The sequence below is a fragment of the Cardiocondyla obscurior genome, linkage group LG14 (genome assembly GCF_019399895.1).
Source record: "Cardiocondyla obscurior isolate alpha-2009 linkage group LG14, Cobs3.1, whole genome shotgun sequence".
Classification (NCBI taxonomy): Eukaryota; Metazoa; Arthropoda; class Insecta; order Hymenoptera; family Formicidae; genus Cardiocondyla; species Cardiocondyla obscurior.
This window is the reverse complement of record NC_091877.1, coordinates 4,912,424-4,929,307: the sequence shown is the minus strand read 5'-3', so window position 1 is coordinate 4,929,307 and position 16,884 is coordinate 4,912,424. Positions and strand designations below refer to the sequence as shown.

The 16,884-nt window shown below is 46.7% G+C and overlaps 2 pseudogenes; both read right to left on the bottom strand.

Annotated features, from left to right (window-relative positions):
• Nucleotides 1–1,222: 1,222 nt before the first annotated feature.
• Nucleotides 1,223–12,635, bottom strand: LOC139108227 (uncharacterized; annotated as a pseudogene).
• A 287-nt stretch (nucleotides 12,636–12,922) lies between these two features.
• LOC139108226 (uncharacterized) lies at nucleotides 12,923–15,657 on the bottom strand (annotated as a pseudogene).
• Nucleotides 15,658–16,884: the final 1,227 nt, after the last annotated feature.

Genomic DNA, 16,884 nt, shown 5'->3' with positions numbered 1-16,884 from the left:
ATGGCAACAAATTTTGTGGTTATATAATTCAGTAATAAAATGTAATATAGCTGTTATAAAATTAATTGTGTCAGTATTTATATTATATATTATATACAGGATGTCCCAGATCAATGGACGATGCCGTAAATGATAGGTAGATGTAATCGAATTAAAACGAAAAGCCCTTAACCATTTTGAAAAATTCTCAATAGTTTTCAAGAAAAAAATTAATTTATGTACGCGTAAGAGCGACAAGAAAGCTGCGCGTGAGTGAGTGCGACAGGCGAATGACTAGAAATGGCACCGTCGATTGTCGCGCTCACTCAGTCCACGCTTCCTTGTCGCTCTTACGCGTACATAAATTAATTTTTTTCTTGAAAACTATTGAGAATTTTTCAAAATGGTACAGGACTTTTCGTTTTAATTCGATTAAATCTACCTATCATTTTCGGCATCGTCCACTGATCTGGGACACTCTGTATATTATATTTATATTATAAAAAGAGCAATGTGGATACAGAAAAAAATAATAAATATTAAAATTTTATTAAATTATTTTACTTTTAATAAAATAATCAATAAAAGACACGATATTGTCTTACATCAATAAAATACTAATACATACATGATGTATAGGAAACGAATATATATTATAATATTATTATTTATAAAATTAATCAAACTTAACGCATCTAACGTTTTCGCGCAAATCCTCCTCGCAAATAAAAAAATTTTTTCATACGTTTCAATAATAACATAATAAACTTTTCGGTATGTTCGAACAAGTGTTGCCATAGAAACATTACACACATTAAATCTTTAATCAATCAAACTTAAATTAACACATCTAACGTTTTCGCGCAAATCCTTGCAAGTAAAATAATTGTTTCATGTTTCAATAATAACATAATAAACTTTTCGGGATGTTCGAACAAGCGTTGCCATAAAATCTTATTAATTTCTTAATCAATTAAACTTAAATTAATGCGTGTAACGTTTTCGCTTAAAAATGTCACACAATAATGTAATAATGTTTGTAATTTTTGCAAATGGATATAAAGTCGATGTAGCCAGCGCGGACTCCGTATCTGAACGATAACGGTCCCAGCACCCGCCAGCACAGCCAGCGCGGACTCCGTATCTGAACAATAACGGTCCCAGCACCCGCCAGCACAGCCAACGCGAACTATGTTTTGTACAAAAATTACAAACGTTTTATTTATACTTGCTAGTTGTGATTTTAGTCGTCTTCCGTGTTTTCCTCCATGATAATTTCTTTTGATTTTTCTCTTTTATATCTCTGCTGTGCAAAGCGAAACCATTCAGCAGTTATAAAGTCAAATTCTCCTTCCGTACACGTTGTGAAACGCATAATTACTTGTCCTGAAAGTAATACAAAATAGAAATTAGTGCGATTTTTTAACATTTAAAACATGTATAACTTACTTATATATAATACCAACTTTTAATTATTTGTGTCAAGTGTAAATTTGACACTTGGAAATTATTACGATGCCCTTTCCAGGAGCATTTCATTGCACATTCGTTGGTAAAAGTTTTCTTGAAAATGCGATGAATACCATCTCGGGCGTTATTTCCCCCTGTTTTTGATATTAAATGTTTCTGTAAAAAAGAGAAAACAATGTAAAAATTAACAAGTTTAAACTAAATTTAATAATTAATTATTATACTTACAAATTGTCGTGTAGTGTCATGTGACATTTTAAGTAAAGCGTCAAACTCCTTCACAATATCAATTGCATTCAAGGGTAAAAATGGCGCTATAAGATTGTCGTTAACTTCTTCGACGTTTTGACCGCGGTTTTTAATGGCAGCTTCTATTTTCTTTAATCGTTCAGTAATATTTTTTAACATTACATTTGATGCTGCCTGCATGCGTAACATTTTTTATACAGGGTGTCCGAAATATTATTAGGAATATTAAAACTGTGGGTAGGGAATCAGATTTGGAGACGAAAAGTCCTTTACGAATTTGTAAAATTCGTAACCATTATTGAAAAAAAAATTAATTTGTCTAGCGCATGAGCGACAAGAAAGCTACGCGTGAGTAAGCGCGACAGACGACGGCGCCATTTCTAACCATTCGTCTGTCGCGCTCACTCACGCGCAGCTTCCTTGTCGCTCATGCGCTAGACAAATTAATTTTTTTTTCAATAATGGTTACGAATTTTACAAATTCGTAAAGGACTTTTCTCCCATTCCCTACCCACAGTTTTAATATTGCTAATAATATTTCGGACACCCTGTATATCGCCTGAAACATAAGGATAAAAAGAGAATAATGTACATAAAGTAATAAACTGCAAAATTGTAAGTAATATTACAAATAATTTACCTTTACTTTCATAGATATCTTCTATTTTATTTGTAACGGTAGGGTTTTGCCGTGCCGCGGGGTTGCCGGATTGAGGCTCGCCGGAGCCTGAGTTCGTCGAGACGACGATAGACCAGCGGTCGGTCGGGGTCTGGGCCGAGGTTGCTCGGGCTAGCCCGAGGGGCAGCGGTCAGGAGCGCCCGACCGCGGCAGTGCCGGCGACTGGTTGTCGCACGGCGGATCCGTTGCCGGACGGGAGCGCCCGTCCGGGGGATCGCGTGAAGGCGCGAAGCGCCCTGGAGGTGGCGGCCGTCGGGAGCGCCCGACGGCGGCGGTGCCGATGACGATTTGTCGTGCGGCAGGCTCTAGGCTTGGACGGGAGCGCCCGTCCAAGAGAACCAAAAGGTTACCCGGGATAATCCGGAGAGCGGCAGTCGGGAGCGCCCGACCGCGGCGGTGTCGTCGGCGGCGTGCCGTACGACGGATCCTACGGCCTGGACGGGAGCGCCCGTCCAGGGGATCTCGGTGTGGCACTGGGTGCCCTGGAAGCGGCGGCAGTCGGGAGCGCCCGACCGCGGCGGTGTCGTCGGCGGCGTGCCGTACGGTAGATCCTACCACCTGGACGGGAGCGCCCGTCCAGGGGATCTCGGTGGTCCGGCTTAGCCGGGGGCGCCGGCGGTATCCGGTCGCCTCGGTGGTGGAGCCTCGGGAGCGCCCGAGGTCTCCAGGAACCTGAAGTTTAACTCTGCCTTGGGAGCGCCCAAAGCAGCGGAAGACTCTCACCGGGAGCGCCCGGGGACGACTCGGGAGCGCCCGAGTCGGAGAGTACTAGAGAGGGCTTCGGGAGCGCCCGAAGCCTATCGGATCTGGAGGACTGGTGTTCGTGACGAGGAGTCGGAACGGACAAGGTACTTGGTCTGCCGCGAGCTCAGCTTATATAGTCGCCGAGATGAGAGTGGGGGAGTTCCCACTCTTACCTCGGCGGCGCGCGCCATCGTCGGGCCGGTGGTCGCCCGTCGAACCTCGCTTGGCGCGTTCGGTCTTGTTCGGGTCGATGTTAGCCTTCAGGGACGGCATCTGCCGTCTAGTGGCGGGGCCTAAGCCCTCGCCACATATTAAGTAATGAAACATTGTCTGAAACAAAATTACAATAAAATTACACACAAATACTTTATTACAACTTAATAAAAATAACATTTTACACACCTTCGAGTAATATTGGCAAGTTTTGCAAACTGTAATGGGCATCTACCGTTATAAAATTGCCTTCTGCTGTTACCACATCATTGTATTCTAAAAACAAAATTATTAATATAATATTTGCATTATTAGTTAAAGAACGTTACAAATTACTATAAAAACATACCATTGTCTGGGAGTATTATTTTTTCCCCATCTGTGTCATGGGTTGTTTCAATTATATAATTGTTATTCACACCAAAGTTTGACGGACATACTGGTAATGTTGCCTCAACAGCACTTTTACATTGTTTTCCAGAAACAGACAATAATGTTATTATATTATTACACATACGGTAAAACTATAACACGTAATGTATACAGGATGTGTGTAGTTAGTTATAATTATAAACAAGTAAAACGTGTAGCGATATTTTACGTTTGGTATATTTTCGGGATGTACAACAATCGTCTTTTTCATCGCTTTTGTAACGATTAAAAGAAACATGAAGCCCTTTTTGCTCGGCCCAGCCTTTCCTCATCAGTTGTGTCGTAATTTGAATTTGCTGCACTCTTTCGAGCTGACTCAAGAGATGCTGTAGCAAAGAATAAAAATAAAATATTAATACTAATTATTCCAAAAATTGAGAAGTCTTAAAGTATGTGCTTGTAACACGGTATTTTCGGGTCCGGAAAGCTCGTCGGAAGCCAGAGTGCGAGTGTAAAGAACCGAGACTTGGTTAATCGTAAAATAAAGGATTTATTAATAAGAAATAATGTAGAGTCAAAATAATACACTTAATCTCACAATAACTGAAACAAAGGAATAAACAAAGTAATAAACTAAAGATGAATTGAACAAAACGGCCATCCGCCGTGAGCTGGTATCCAGGGGAACGCTAGTGCGGATCGCTTTGGGACGTATCCTAGGTAACAAGCCGTATCGGTCATACAGGCTTCCGCGGTTGCGACGCGGATCACAGGACGGGCCGCTCGGGCCGTATCGATCGTACAGGCTTCGCGTTTGCGAGTCGGCGGCGCGGATCACAGGCCAGGCCGCTCGGGCCGTATCGGTCGTACAGGCTTCGCGTTCGCGAGTCGGTGGCGCGGATTACAAGCCAGGTCGTTCGGGTCGCATCGGTCGTACCGGTCTCGCGTTCGTGAGTCGGCGGCGCGGACTACAAGCCAGGCCGTCTGGGCCGTGTCGGTCGTACAGGCTTCGCGTTCGCGAGTCGGCGGCGCGGACTACAAGCCAGGCCGTCTGGGCCGTGTCGGTCGTACAGGCTTCGCGTTCGCGAGTCGGCGGCGCCGCGACTTAATTTGCCTACGAGACGAAACGCCAGGGCCGTGTCGGCGAGAGAGAGAGAGAGCCGGGAGCGCCCGGTCGAAGGAAGGCTCGGGAGCGCCCGAGTCTCGGGGATGTCGGTGTCGAGGACGGCCGGGAGCGGCCGGTCGAAGGAAGGCTCGGGAGCGCCCGAGTCTCGGAGATGTCGGTGTCGAGGACGGCCGGGAGCGCCCGGTCGAAGGAAGGCTCGGGAGCGCCCGAGTCTCGGAGATGTCGGTGTCGAGGACGGCCGGGAGTGCCCGGTCGAAGGAAGGCTCGGGAGCGCCCGAGTCTCGGGGATGTCGGTGTCGAGGACGGCTGGGAGCGCCCGGTCGAAGGAAGGCTCGGGAGCGCCCGAGTCGTGTAGAGCGAAGTCGGTTTCGGAGGCCGGGTGAGCCCGGTCGAGGAAGACTTGGGAGCGCCCAAGTCCTGGAGGATCGGATGCTGGGGTGCTCCCCAGCGCGGAAAAGGTGCCTCGTCTGCGCTCGAGGCAGCTTATATACCCGTGGGCCCGGGAGTGGGGGCCCCCACTCCCGAGCGGTCGGGTGGCGGTGCGCGGTGTGGGCGGTTGGGCGGCCCATGTTTCCTGTTGCGTAGATCTGCGCTACTCGCCGCGGGCGGCTGGTCGGCCCGCGCGTAATTTAACTATGTTCGGGACCGCGCGATTGTTTTGGGCGAACGGTGGTGGTCGCGGCGCGGGGTCTGAAGTACGTGGCCTCAGGCCACATCACCCCCTTTTTTTAATCGAAGGCCTCTCCTTGGATCTTCCGGCACATGGTGAGTCTGCCGTCGGGGGCGAAACGCAGCAACCATTTTCCGGTTGCGGTCCGGGCCCGCCACTTCCGATTGTGGCGGATGGCGGACATCGGTACTGATGTGATTTCGCCGTTCGGAAGCTGGACTGGCACGGCGAGTGGGATGCCTGGCCTCGACATCCATCCTTTCTCGCGGATGTAGGCGGGTGGCGTCGGTGATGTGACTGCCACTAACGTCGGCGATGGAGCTGCCAGCGATGGCGGCGGTGGAGCTGCTGGCGATGTCGGCGGTGGAGCCGCGGACGTTGTCGTCGGTGGGACCACTGGTGGCATCGGTGGTGGAGCCACCGGCGGTGCCGTGGTCTGCCTGAGCTCCAGCGCGAATGGCGGCAGTGGCAGGACCGCGGGCGTGTTGGCTGTGGTTGGAAACCTGGCCGCTGTCGAGGAGCTTATGGTTCCTCCCCGTGTCCTGGCTGTCGCTGGTTTGGCCGTTGTGGCTGCGGTGGCTGGCCGGATGCGCGGTGCTTTCAGCCTGGCTGTCCTGTCGCGAGCCGACGGTCCTCCTGATGTGGCCGTCAGCCCCGTCTGATTTTTGTCGGGCATGCTGACCTCGATCCCAGCAATGTTTTTCGGCTCGCGCCGGGCTGGTTGGAGGACCTCCATAGCCCGAATTGTTGGCCCTCGACGTGGCGGCGAGTTTTGATGACGCATCGTCGGTGTCTTGGCCGGTTCTGTCGGTCTTGGCGGTCGACTTGTGCCCGGATCTTCTGCCTCGCCTCGATGGACTTTGGACGTCGTTGTTTTGGCGGGGCCGCCGTCGGTCCTGCGGCTGTCCGAGCTGGACGTGGAGCTTGCTCTGGTGGGCTGCAACTTTTTGGTTGATCATTGCGGGCTTGTCGTGGTTGCTTGTCCTGGCCCTTTTTCTGACCGAACGGTGGTGGTCTCGGTCGCACCGGCGGCTGGATCCGGCAGAGCCCGAGGGCGCCCTTGGCCTTTTTGGGGCGCTTTAGGAAGAGCGGGTGGTAGCTCTTCTAGCCAGCGGGTGTGACCCCGCTGGTTGCCGTCTCCTCGCTGGACGCTCGTCCCAACGCGTGGCACCGGATATCGGCGGCTCGGGTCGACCGGCGGGGGCCAGGCCCCTGGCGGTGGGCTGGCTGGTGGCGACTCACTTTCCTCACTGAGGCTTCCGAAGAGCTCGTGTATTTTCTCTCGTTTTGCTATAGCTGCTTTCGGTCGACTGACTGATGATAGTTGTGGTCGTGAGCGCTTTATATATCCTAACTGCGGGGCCGTCTTAGTCGCGGATTGGTCGATTTCTAATGGTGGGGAGTCCGGCTTGAGGTCCTGAATGTGGATGCGCCGCTGCCAACGCCCTCGGGCGTCGCGGAGATCCACTATCACTGGCGAATGAAATTTGGCCACTGTAAACGGGCCTGAATATTTTGGCGCCAGTTTCGCATTAAAACCGTCGGTTTTCCGCCACAGTGGGTGCTCTTTTTTTCACACGGCGTCGTTGATTTGGGGCCGCCAATCTCGTCGTCGTAGATTGTAGGTGGTTTCTTGGCGTTGAAATGCTCGAGCTAAATTAATCCGGACTACTTGAAAAGCCTCGTGCAGCGCGCGCTGAGTTCGGTGCGGTGTCGTTGGCGTGGCGTGCCGGCGGTCGTCGGGATGCATAAACGCTAATTCGCGTCCATGGTTCAGGAAGGCGGGCGTATATCCGGTTGCATCGTGCTGAGCAGTGTTAAACGCGAATTGTATGGGCCCCAATTGTTCGTCCCAGCGCCGGTGATGTCGTTGCGTGTATTGCGCGATCATCGTCTTGATGGTGCGATTAGTCCGCTCGACCGGATTGCATTGAGGAGTGTAGATAGGCGTCGTGCGATGCTGGATGTGCCAAGATGCCAGCAGCCGTTTCAGCAAGCGGGACTTAAACTGTGTGCCGTTATCTGAAATAACTTGGTCGGGGCATCCATGCCGGTACAAGATTCTTTCTGCTATGGCGGTGATCACTGCCCCTGCGGTCGCTTTACGTAACGGCTGGAGTTCCACCCATTTTGAAAATCGGTCCTGCATGACCAATAGCCACGTGTGGCCCTTCCGAGAGCGGGGCAAAGGTCCGATCAGATCCATGGTGACTTGTTGCCATGGTGCCGATACTGGTGCTGTGTGTAGTTTCCCGGCTGGCTTCGTAGGTGATACCTTATAGGCGAGGCAATTTTTACATTGTCTTACGAAGCGGGTGATATCGCGAAACATGCCCGGCCAGTAGAACAGCCTGGCCATGCGGGCAATGGTTTTGGCGGTGCCAAAGTGTCCGGCGTTAATGTCCTCATGATGTCCAGCTATCGTCTGTTGCCGCTCTGGTTTGGGTACGCACTGTTTCCACTGCGTCGCTGGGTCGACCTCCTTGAAATCTAATTCGTGTAGGATGTGACGAAACAGGCGTCCTTCTTGTTCTCTGTAATCGGGAAAGTTCGCTGGGTTTTCCCGTACTCCGTTGAGGATGCGTCGGTATCAGTTATCGGAGGATAATGCTTCGGTGCTGGCCACAATCGGTTATCGGGAGAGTGCGTCGGCCACTTGATTTGCCGCCCCTCGTCGGTAACGCACGTCGAAGTCAAATTGCTGCAGTTCGAACAGCCATCGTCCCAGCCGTCCGGAGGGCTCTTCCAGGCGCTGTAGCCACTTTAATGCCTGCTGGTCAGTGATTACAGTGAAAGAATAACCCTCTAGGTATCCTCTCATTTTCCGTATGCCCCAGATAACCGCCAAACATTCCAGTTCCGTGGCGCTGTAATTCTTCTCCGCTTTGTTGAGTGTGCGGCTGGCATACGCAACAACCCGTTCTCCTTCCGTCAAGTGTTGCGTCAATACTGCCCCGAGGCCGCTGGTGCTGGCGTCCGTTTGAAGTACGAAACGGCGGGTGAAATCCGGGCAGGCCAGTACTGGCGCGGTCGTTAGCGCGGTTTTAAGGTTGGTGAATGCCTCTTCCTCGTCGGGCCCCCAATTCCACCGTGCGTGTTTTCTGGTAAGTCGTGACAACGGTGCCGCAATGCTGGAGAAATTTTTGATAAATCGGCGGTACCACGAAGCCATGCCCAGGAACTGCCGTACCTGGCGGAGGGTTGTTGGTGGTGGCCAGTTAGTTACGGCTGACGTTTTCTCTGGGTCGGTGCGTATACCCCTGCGGTCAATTATGTGTCCCAGGTATTTTAACTGTGGTCGGCAGAAATAACATTTCTCTGGGTTTAGGCGCAGCTTTGCGTCACGCAGGCGCTTGAAAACCGTTCTTAAGTGGGCTAGATGTTCGTCGAACGTACGACTGAGGATGATAATGTCGTCGAGGTAGACCAATGCCCACGGTTCGAGCTCGGGTCCGATCACTTCGTCCAGGAGCCGTTGGAAAGTAGCTGGCGCCGAGTGCAGTCCGAATGGCATAACTTTAAACTGCATCAGACCTCGGCCGGGGACCGTGAATGCAGTGGTCGGCTTTCCGGCTCCAGCGGCACCTGCCAATAGCCGTCCTTCAAGTCCAGCGTAGTTAGGTATCGTGCTCCTCGCAATTTGTCGAGCATGGCGTTAACCTGTGGCAGCGGGTATGCGTTTTTCTCGGTGACCTCGTTGACTTTCCGATAGTCGATGCAGAACCGATATCGGCCATCTTTCTTTTTGATGAGAACGATTGGCGAGCTCCACGCTCCGCGGGAGGGCTCGATAATTCCGCCTTGCTCCATTCGGTTGACTTCCTGATTTATGATCTTCTGCATGGCTGGGTTGCGTGGGCGGTATCTCTGTTTAATCGGTCGATCGGTTTTCAGGCGTAGGCGGTGAGTAATTTTATCGGTAGGCCCGTGTACATCTCGGAACTTACTAAGTTCTATTTCGAGAAAATGCTTGAGGCGATTCTCTTCTTCCGGTGTTTGGGTAGCCAAACCGGCCTCGTCTAAACTGCACGTTTGTTTCAGCTGAGTACTGCCGGGTGGGATCCGCAGGGTTAAACCGATCCGTTCCCAGAGATCTATTCCTATGATCATGGGCGTACGGGCGTGCGGCATGATCGTGAATTTGTGCCGGAAAGTCTTCCCCTCGTACCGGACCGGAAGTTGCAGAGTACCGGCGGTCTCCGTGGTTTCCCCGTCCGCCAGTCTGACTTGTTGTCGGTCCGCCTGGCGATGATAGCCCAGGCCTTCGGCTAGTTTTACTACGTCGGCATTGACGCATGACAGCTCGGATCCTGAGTCGAGTAACGCCTCAATTTCGTTGTTTCCGAGCAGGATCGGTAGGTACGGCCGGGGCCGAAACCTTAACTCTGGCTGGTACCGGGCCGGTCGGCGTGGTCGACGCCCCCGGCCCGTTGTGCGTTTCCCGCCAACGGGTGGCAATCCCTTGTCAGGACGCCGTCCTTGCCGCAACGGGAGCAAAACTTGACGGCGGGGCGTCGGCATTCGGCCCGGGTGTGGCCTCTCTGTTTGCAGCGCCAACAGCACTCTTCTCGGCTATAGGTGACGGCGGCAGCCACTGCCGGTGGCCGACTGGCTTGCTGTTTCTTGGCATGCTCCCTCTCCTGGCGTTTAATATCTTCAAATTCGGCTGCTCGGCTAGTGAGGTCCTCCAGGTTGCTCACGTCTCGGATCCGGATGTATAATTTGTATTCGGGCCTCATATTCTCGTAGACTCGATCCAGGACTTCGTCGGTGGACAGGTTCCCAGCCCCACAGGCCATGGTTAGCAGAGCGGTGGCGTATTGCTTAAACGGTTCTCCCGCTCGTTGTACTCGGCCGTGTATTTCTCGCGTGAGCTGGGCCCGGTATCGGTGGGGCAGGTAATAGTTCCGGAAGCTGTCCTGAAAATCGGCCCAACGTTTCCACTGGTCCTGGTTATTTCGGAACCAGAGCAAAGCATCTCCTTTTAACATCTCAGGCAGCCCTAGCAGCAAGAGGTCCCCCGGGTAGCCGTATGCTCGCTGTAGTTCTTGGATACGCTCGAGAAATGCGAACGGGTCTCTTCCATCGAAGTGGACGCCCCACTTTCGAATTTGATTAATAACCTTCGCGTGATCGGTCAGGCTGACGGGTTCGTCCTCGCGAGGGGGACTCGTTTCGGCCCGACTGATGGCGGCACCCTCCATCCGAGCCTCCGGTGCCGGAACGTGGAATGGTAAGAGTTCCTCCACGTGGCTGAATGCTGGGAGCGGTTGGTGCTGCGGTGTGCCAGCCGCGAACGCATCTAGGTGTTTTGAAGCGTGCAGCTCGTCGTCTGGTACTTCCATGAGGATGGCTGTCTGTGATTTGCACTCTGGTTTCGGTGGATCGGTTCTGTTAAGGGCCATCGAAGGCTTATAGTCGGGGTTGGCTTCCACAAACCTTCGAAGTCGGTGTCGTAATTGACTGCAAAGGCCACTATTGTCAATGTGAATTCGCGCCAATTCCTCGGCTAAATCGTTTTTGGATAGTTTGTAAATTCAGCTCTTCATTCGCGGCAACTTAAGTCTCGGTTCGGTCAGGTTCCTGTTCGGGCGCCATGTACACGGTATTTTCGGGTCCGGAAAGCTCGTCGGAAGCCAGAGTGCGAGTGTAAAGAACCGAGACTTGGTTAATCGTAAAATAAAGGATTTATTAATAAGAAATAATGTAGAGTCAAAATAATACACTTAATCTCACAATAACTGAAACAAAGGAATAAACAAAGTAATAAACTAAAGATGAATTGAACAAAACGGCCATCCGCCGTGAGCTGGTATCCAGGGGAACGCTAGTGCGGATCGCTTTGGGACGTATCCTAGGTAACAAGCCGTATCGATCGTACAGGCTTCGCGTTTGCGAGTCGGCGGCGCGGATCACAGGCCAGGCCGCTCGGGCCGTATCGGTCGTACAGGCTTCGCGTTCGCGAGTCGGTGGCGCGGATTACAAGCCAGGTCGTTCAGGTCGCATCGGTCGTACCGGTCTCGCGTTCGTGAGTCGGCGGCGCGGACTACAAGCCAGGCCGTCTGGGCCGTGTCGGTCGTACAGGCTTCGCGGTCGCGAGTCGGCGGCGCGGATTACAAGCCAGGCCGTCTGGGCCGTGTCGGTCGTACAGCCTTCGCGTTCGTGAGTCGGCGGCGCGGACTACAAGCCAGGCCGTCTGGGCCGTGTCGGTCGTACAAGCTTCGCGTTCGCGAGTCGGCGGCGCCGCGACTTAATTTGCCTACGAGACGGAACGCCAGGGCCGTGTCGGCGAGAGAGAGAGAGAGCCGGGAGCGCCCGGTCGAAGGAAGGCTCGGGAGCGCCCGAGTCTTGGAAATGTCGGTGTCGAGGACGGCCGGGAGCGCCCGGTCGAAGGAAGGCTCGGGAGCGCCCGAGTCTCGGAGATGGCGGTGTCGAGGACGGCCGGGAGCGCCCGGACGAAGGAAGGCTCGGGTGCGCCCGAGTCTCGGAGGTGTCGGTGTCGAGGACGGCCGGGAGTGCCCGGTCGAAGGAAGGCTCGGGAGCGCCCGAGTCGTGTAGAGCGAAGTCGGTTTCGGAGGCCGGGTGAGCCCGGTTGAGGAAGACTTGGGAGCGCTTAAGTCCTGGAGGATCGGATGCTGGGGTGCTCCCCAGCGCGGAAAAGGTGCCTCGTCTGCGCTCGAGGCAGCTTATATACTCGTGGGCCCGGGAGTGGGGGCCCCCCACTCCCGAGCGGTCAGGTGGCGGTGCGCGGTGTGGGCGGTTGGGCGGCCCATGTTCCCTGTTGCGTAGATCCGCGCTACTCGCCGCGGGCGGCTGGTCGACCCGCGCGTAATTTAACTATGTTTGGGACCGCGCGATTGTTTCGGGCGAACGGTGGTCGCGGCGCGGGGTCTGAAGTACGTGGCCTCAGGCCACATGTTTACCACAATATTTAACGATATGCACTTCAAAACGATTCTATGTAAGCAAATCGGGACTTTCGCAGTTCAGAATTAATGTTGCACAGTTGCAGTTCTAGGTGGCCACCAACATTGTTGCACACCCTTATCTTTAAATAGCCACGTAATAGGTATTTCTGAATATGAAGAATCGGATAAAAACTTAACCACCGCATATTTTTTACTTTCAGTCATCTTTAATTAGTATTAAAATATGTTTGTAAATCTGAAAAAAGTTATTATGTATAAATATGTATTTAAAAAAGCATAATGATTTTAAGCAATAAAATAACAAGAATATTATTTGTAACATTGAAATAAAAAAAGTGGAACTTAATGTACACTTACCTATCTTTGAGATATCCGCAAATGTGTAAAAGATCTTCCAATTTCAATATTTATTATTTAAGCGAAAAAATTAGTCATCTTACATAAACATTATAAAACAAGAATACAAAGTAAACTACATTCAACCACAATATTTAATTATTAGCACTATGTAGTGGTATTGTAATATAAGAATTAATCTTGTCAAAAGATTTAATTTTTAAACTTTTTTTTTTTATTTGCGTTATTGGAAATGTTATTATTTCACTAGTAGTAGTATTAGATATAAAAAAAATGTCAAGTCTTGTTGAACAACACGGTGTATCAAAAAAAGACTGTGGATTAGAAAAACGTTTTGCCCAAAAATAACAAACATTGTTTATTTCCAATATGTTAGTGATAAATACAATAGATTTATCATGAAGAATTGCACAATTATCTGCTCTATTAGTTAATATTTTAAAATTTTTGAATTGAACATGCAAAATAATGTTGTTTTGCTCATAACAAAAAATTGGATATTGTTTTACTTTATAAGAATAAATGGGCAACTGTAATTCTTCACAAGAACGATTATAATATTCTTGTAACGGTGCTCCTGAGTAATGTAATTTTTTTTTAATATTTTGCATGTAATTCTCATACTTGAAACAACTAAAATTATCTAAACAGCCAAAATTTAATACATTATTGGAAAGATGTAGAATATTATGAACATTGTGCGACATATATTCTTCACCATAAATATCTCCGTAATTGGAAACAAAAAATAATAATAAAGATTTAGCATAATCGTTGAATTGCAAACATAATTGTTCATTAATAAGTATTTTAATCCTAATACTTAAAGAGAGAAAGTGATTGTAGCAATGTGTAAGCAACACTGACTTCAAAACAACAATTCCAGTGTACAACAAAAATTGTCGCATTTCGGTTGCTTTCCATTTATCAATATCGTATAAAGTTCTAGGTTTTCTCGCAAATTCTACTGGAATAAACGATTTTAATCCAATTAAATAACATGAAACTGAATTTACAATGTGTAAAGGTAATCTAATATATCTTTTCCCTTTGATCCAAAATTGTATCAACCGTTTCATAATACCTAAACAAACAAGATGCATATAATCTAATGGTATATGAGATATCATTCCAATTTCAAGTTTTTCTAAAATGGAATTACCTGTGTGATATTCTATATGTGTACGGTTTTTAAATGTATCGTCAGTACGCAACGTATTATCAGTTTCCCTGAAAATTATTCGATTACATACAAAATCACCTTCTTGAATGCACTTTGAACACGAAAAATATCCCGTATGATTTTTTGTGTAGGTAATAAATGATTTCGCGGGTGCATCACATAATATTGCGCATAGAATTACTTTATATTTTTTATTTTCAACAACAATACCCGTTTCAGCAAGAAAATATAATCATTTGCAAAATCAAGTAAGAAATCGTTAGCACTATCAGGTTTGGACATTCGATGGTAAATACCAATTACAAAAGGTTCTGTATAGACATCTATATTTTCAATACAACCCAGAGTAGGCCAAATTGATTGCCCGAACTTTTCGAAAGTGGTAAGTTGTCGATATTAATATGTAATTTTATTTCGTTAACCGTAATAAACTTTGAATACATTTATATTGATCTTTCAAGAGAAAAAGATAAGCCAAAATGTACTTAGCGACCACCAGCTATACGTTTTGTTTGCGAAATTGCATTTCATGGCGTTTTCAGTAATACCCTCACGTCATTAGGCAAATTTACATGATCATGCTTTTTTAAAATAACTTAACATATTAGCAATACTATGTGGCACACATCGTTCAATAATAAACTTTCTAAGATCTTCTAATAAACTCGTATTATTGCTACAATCACTGATATTTAAATCAGAAACAGAATTGTCAACATATTCTTTTTCGTTTTCATTACTAAACATGAAATCTGCATAAGTTTCATTATCTTTATTATTATTTATAAAAAATCTATAATTGTCGCCATTTCAGAACCAATATTATTATAGTTGCTGTTACTGTTACTACCAACGTTGTTTTTTTTAATTTGTGAACGTAAAGCTAAAGTCGAAGTAGTTAAATGTAGTTTTTCATAACGTGCATAATAAGATAATTCGCGATTAATTAACTGATTTTTTCGTCTTTTTGATAAAAATTGAAATTCTTTGGGCATGATGACGTAATATGTACAAGTTTATTAAATCGTAACAGTACTACAAAAGAATAAAATTAAAAAAACGTCTTATTTGTAATGTTGCAATCATGTATTTACTTAATCGTAATAAATATATAAAAAAAAAAACTTACCTCAAAAGTGCACTTTGTATACGGCCTGTGGATGTAACAGCATCCACTGAATCAAAAGCAAAGTCACCAGCTGCTGTGCGCAGTACCAAAAAGAAACGTATTGGAATCTGAAAACAAAGAAAAATAATTATTATTAACTCAATTTATATTAAGCGTTGAACACGATAACTCACTGCGTACATGTGTTACATGTGAAATGATTTACCTCGAAAGTGCACTTTGTATACGGCCTGTGGATGTAAGCAGCATCCACTGAATCAAAAGCGAAGTCACCACATGGCTGCTGTGCGCAGTACCAAGAAGAAACGTATTGCAACCTGAAAACAAAGAAAAATAATATATTATTAAGTCATTTAATTGCTACTTAATTAACTCATTTAATTGCTACTTAAATGTTCACAAAGATAACCTCACTTTTATTAACACCAAAAAATATTTATGTAGGTAAGTTTTGTACTCGAAATTATTGTGTTTAATAAGAATATGAAATAAAAACTATTTTTTTTGCATTTAATTAATAATAATGAATATATTAATAAAGATTACCTTCGATGCATATATCCCACGGCGCCCAAGGCTCTGCAACCTCATGCGGTGTTCCGGAAGTGATGTGGTGGTTGCATATATGTATTATAGTCGCTGTACAGCGCCACGTACGCCGCGTGTGTAATTTTAACTATATAATATAAATGTTTCTTTAATAAAATATTTGTTATGTAACAAGTAATATTTCTGTTATATTGTTGTTTCTTTATTATAACATAAAAGTAACAAGTAAATATAACTCTTTTGTAAATTAGTTACAGAGCATTTACACACTACAGTTTTATTAATATAATATAAATAGAGAGTAACATTTGTAATATTATTTGTTACTCCCAGGTAACATTACTGTTATATGCTGTGTTTGCTGGGGTGCTTTTACTTAGCAATCAATTGTCTTTAAGTACTCTAACGAATTAATATGTACCGTTTCTAATCCGTCGTTCAATGTTTAAAATTGCCAGAGCAAGTTAAATTTGAAACTGGCTACGTTGGAAACAAAAAATGTCACTTTTTGTTCAAAATTTAGTTTTTTTCACGCATAGGATTAGAATTTCTATTTCTCTGCATTCGTAGGTAGAGATTATGCGTTTTTGAAGCATTTATGTAACTTTCTTGTTAATTTTAATTCAGAAAATGTAACTTGATCAGGTTTGCAGTTGTTACGTCTCCGATTTCGCGTCTCTTTTTTTCGACACGTATTAGAAAGGGACCCCGCACATATCTTATGGAAAATGGCTCTCGGTTAAATTCGCTCAAATTTTGCTATCTTCTAGAATTTGTTATTCTGGACAAAAGTTTCCATGGCCGCAACAAGATCTGACGAGCTGTTTTTGCTCTATAAGGGTTCGAGTATCGGTATAATAGTTTAATCGTATACGTATATGAGACTATTTTTACTATTCTTTTCGAATTACAGTAAATTTTGAGTTAATTGTTAAAGTACAATGAGCTCTTAGCTCTTAGCATTATCCAGGATCAACGACATGGACGTGGCGGGAATCTGATCCCTCATGTGTACATGTATATGCACACATATACTGAACTGTCGTTGATGTTTTTTTTCAACAATTGAATGGGGATTTGCTTTCATCCATTCATGTGTATTATAAAAATTTGTAATACCGTCTTTATCGAATGCTGCTTCATCTGTAAAAAGAATTATTTCACTGAAATTAGGCATTTGTTTTAATTTATTCACGAACTATTGACAGAAATTGATACGTGGACCATAATCGTTT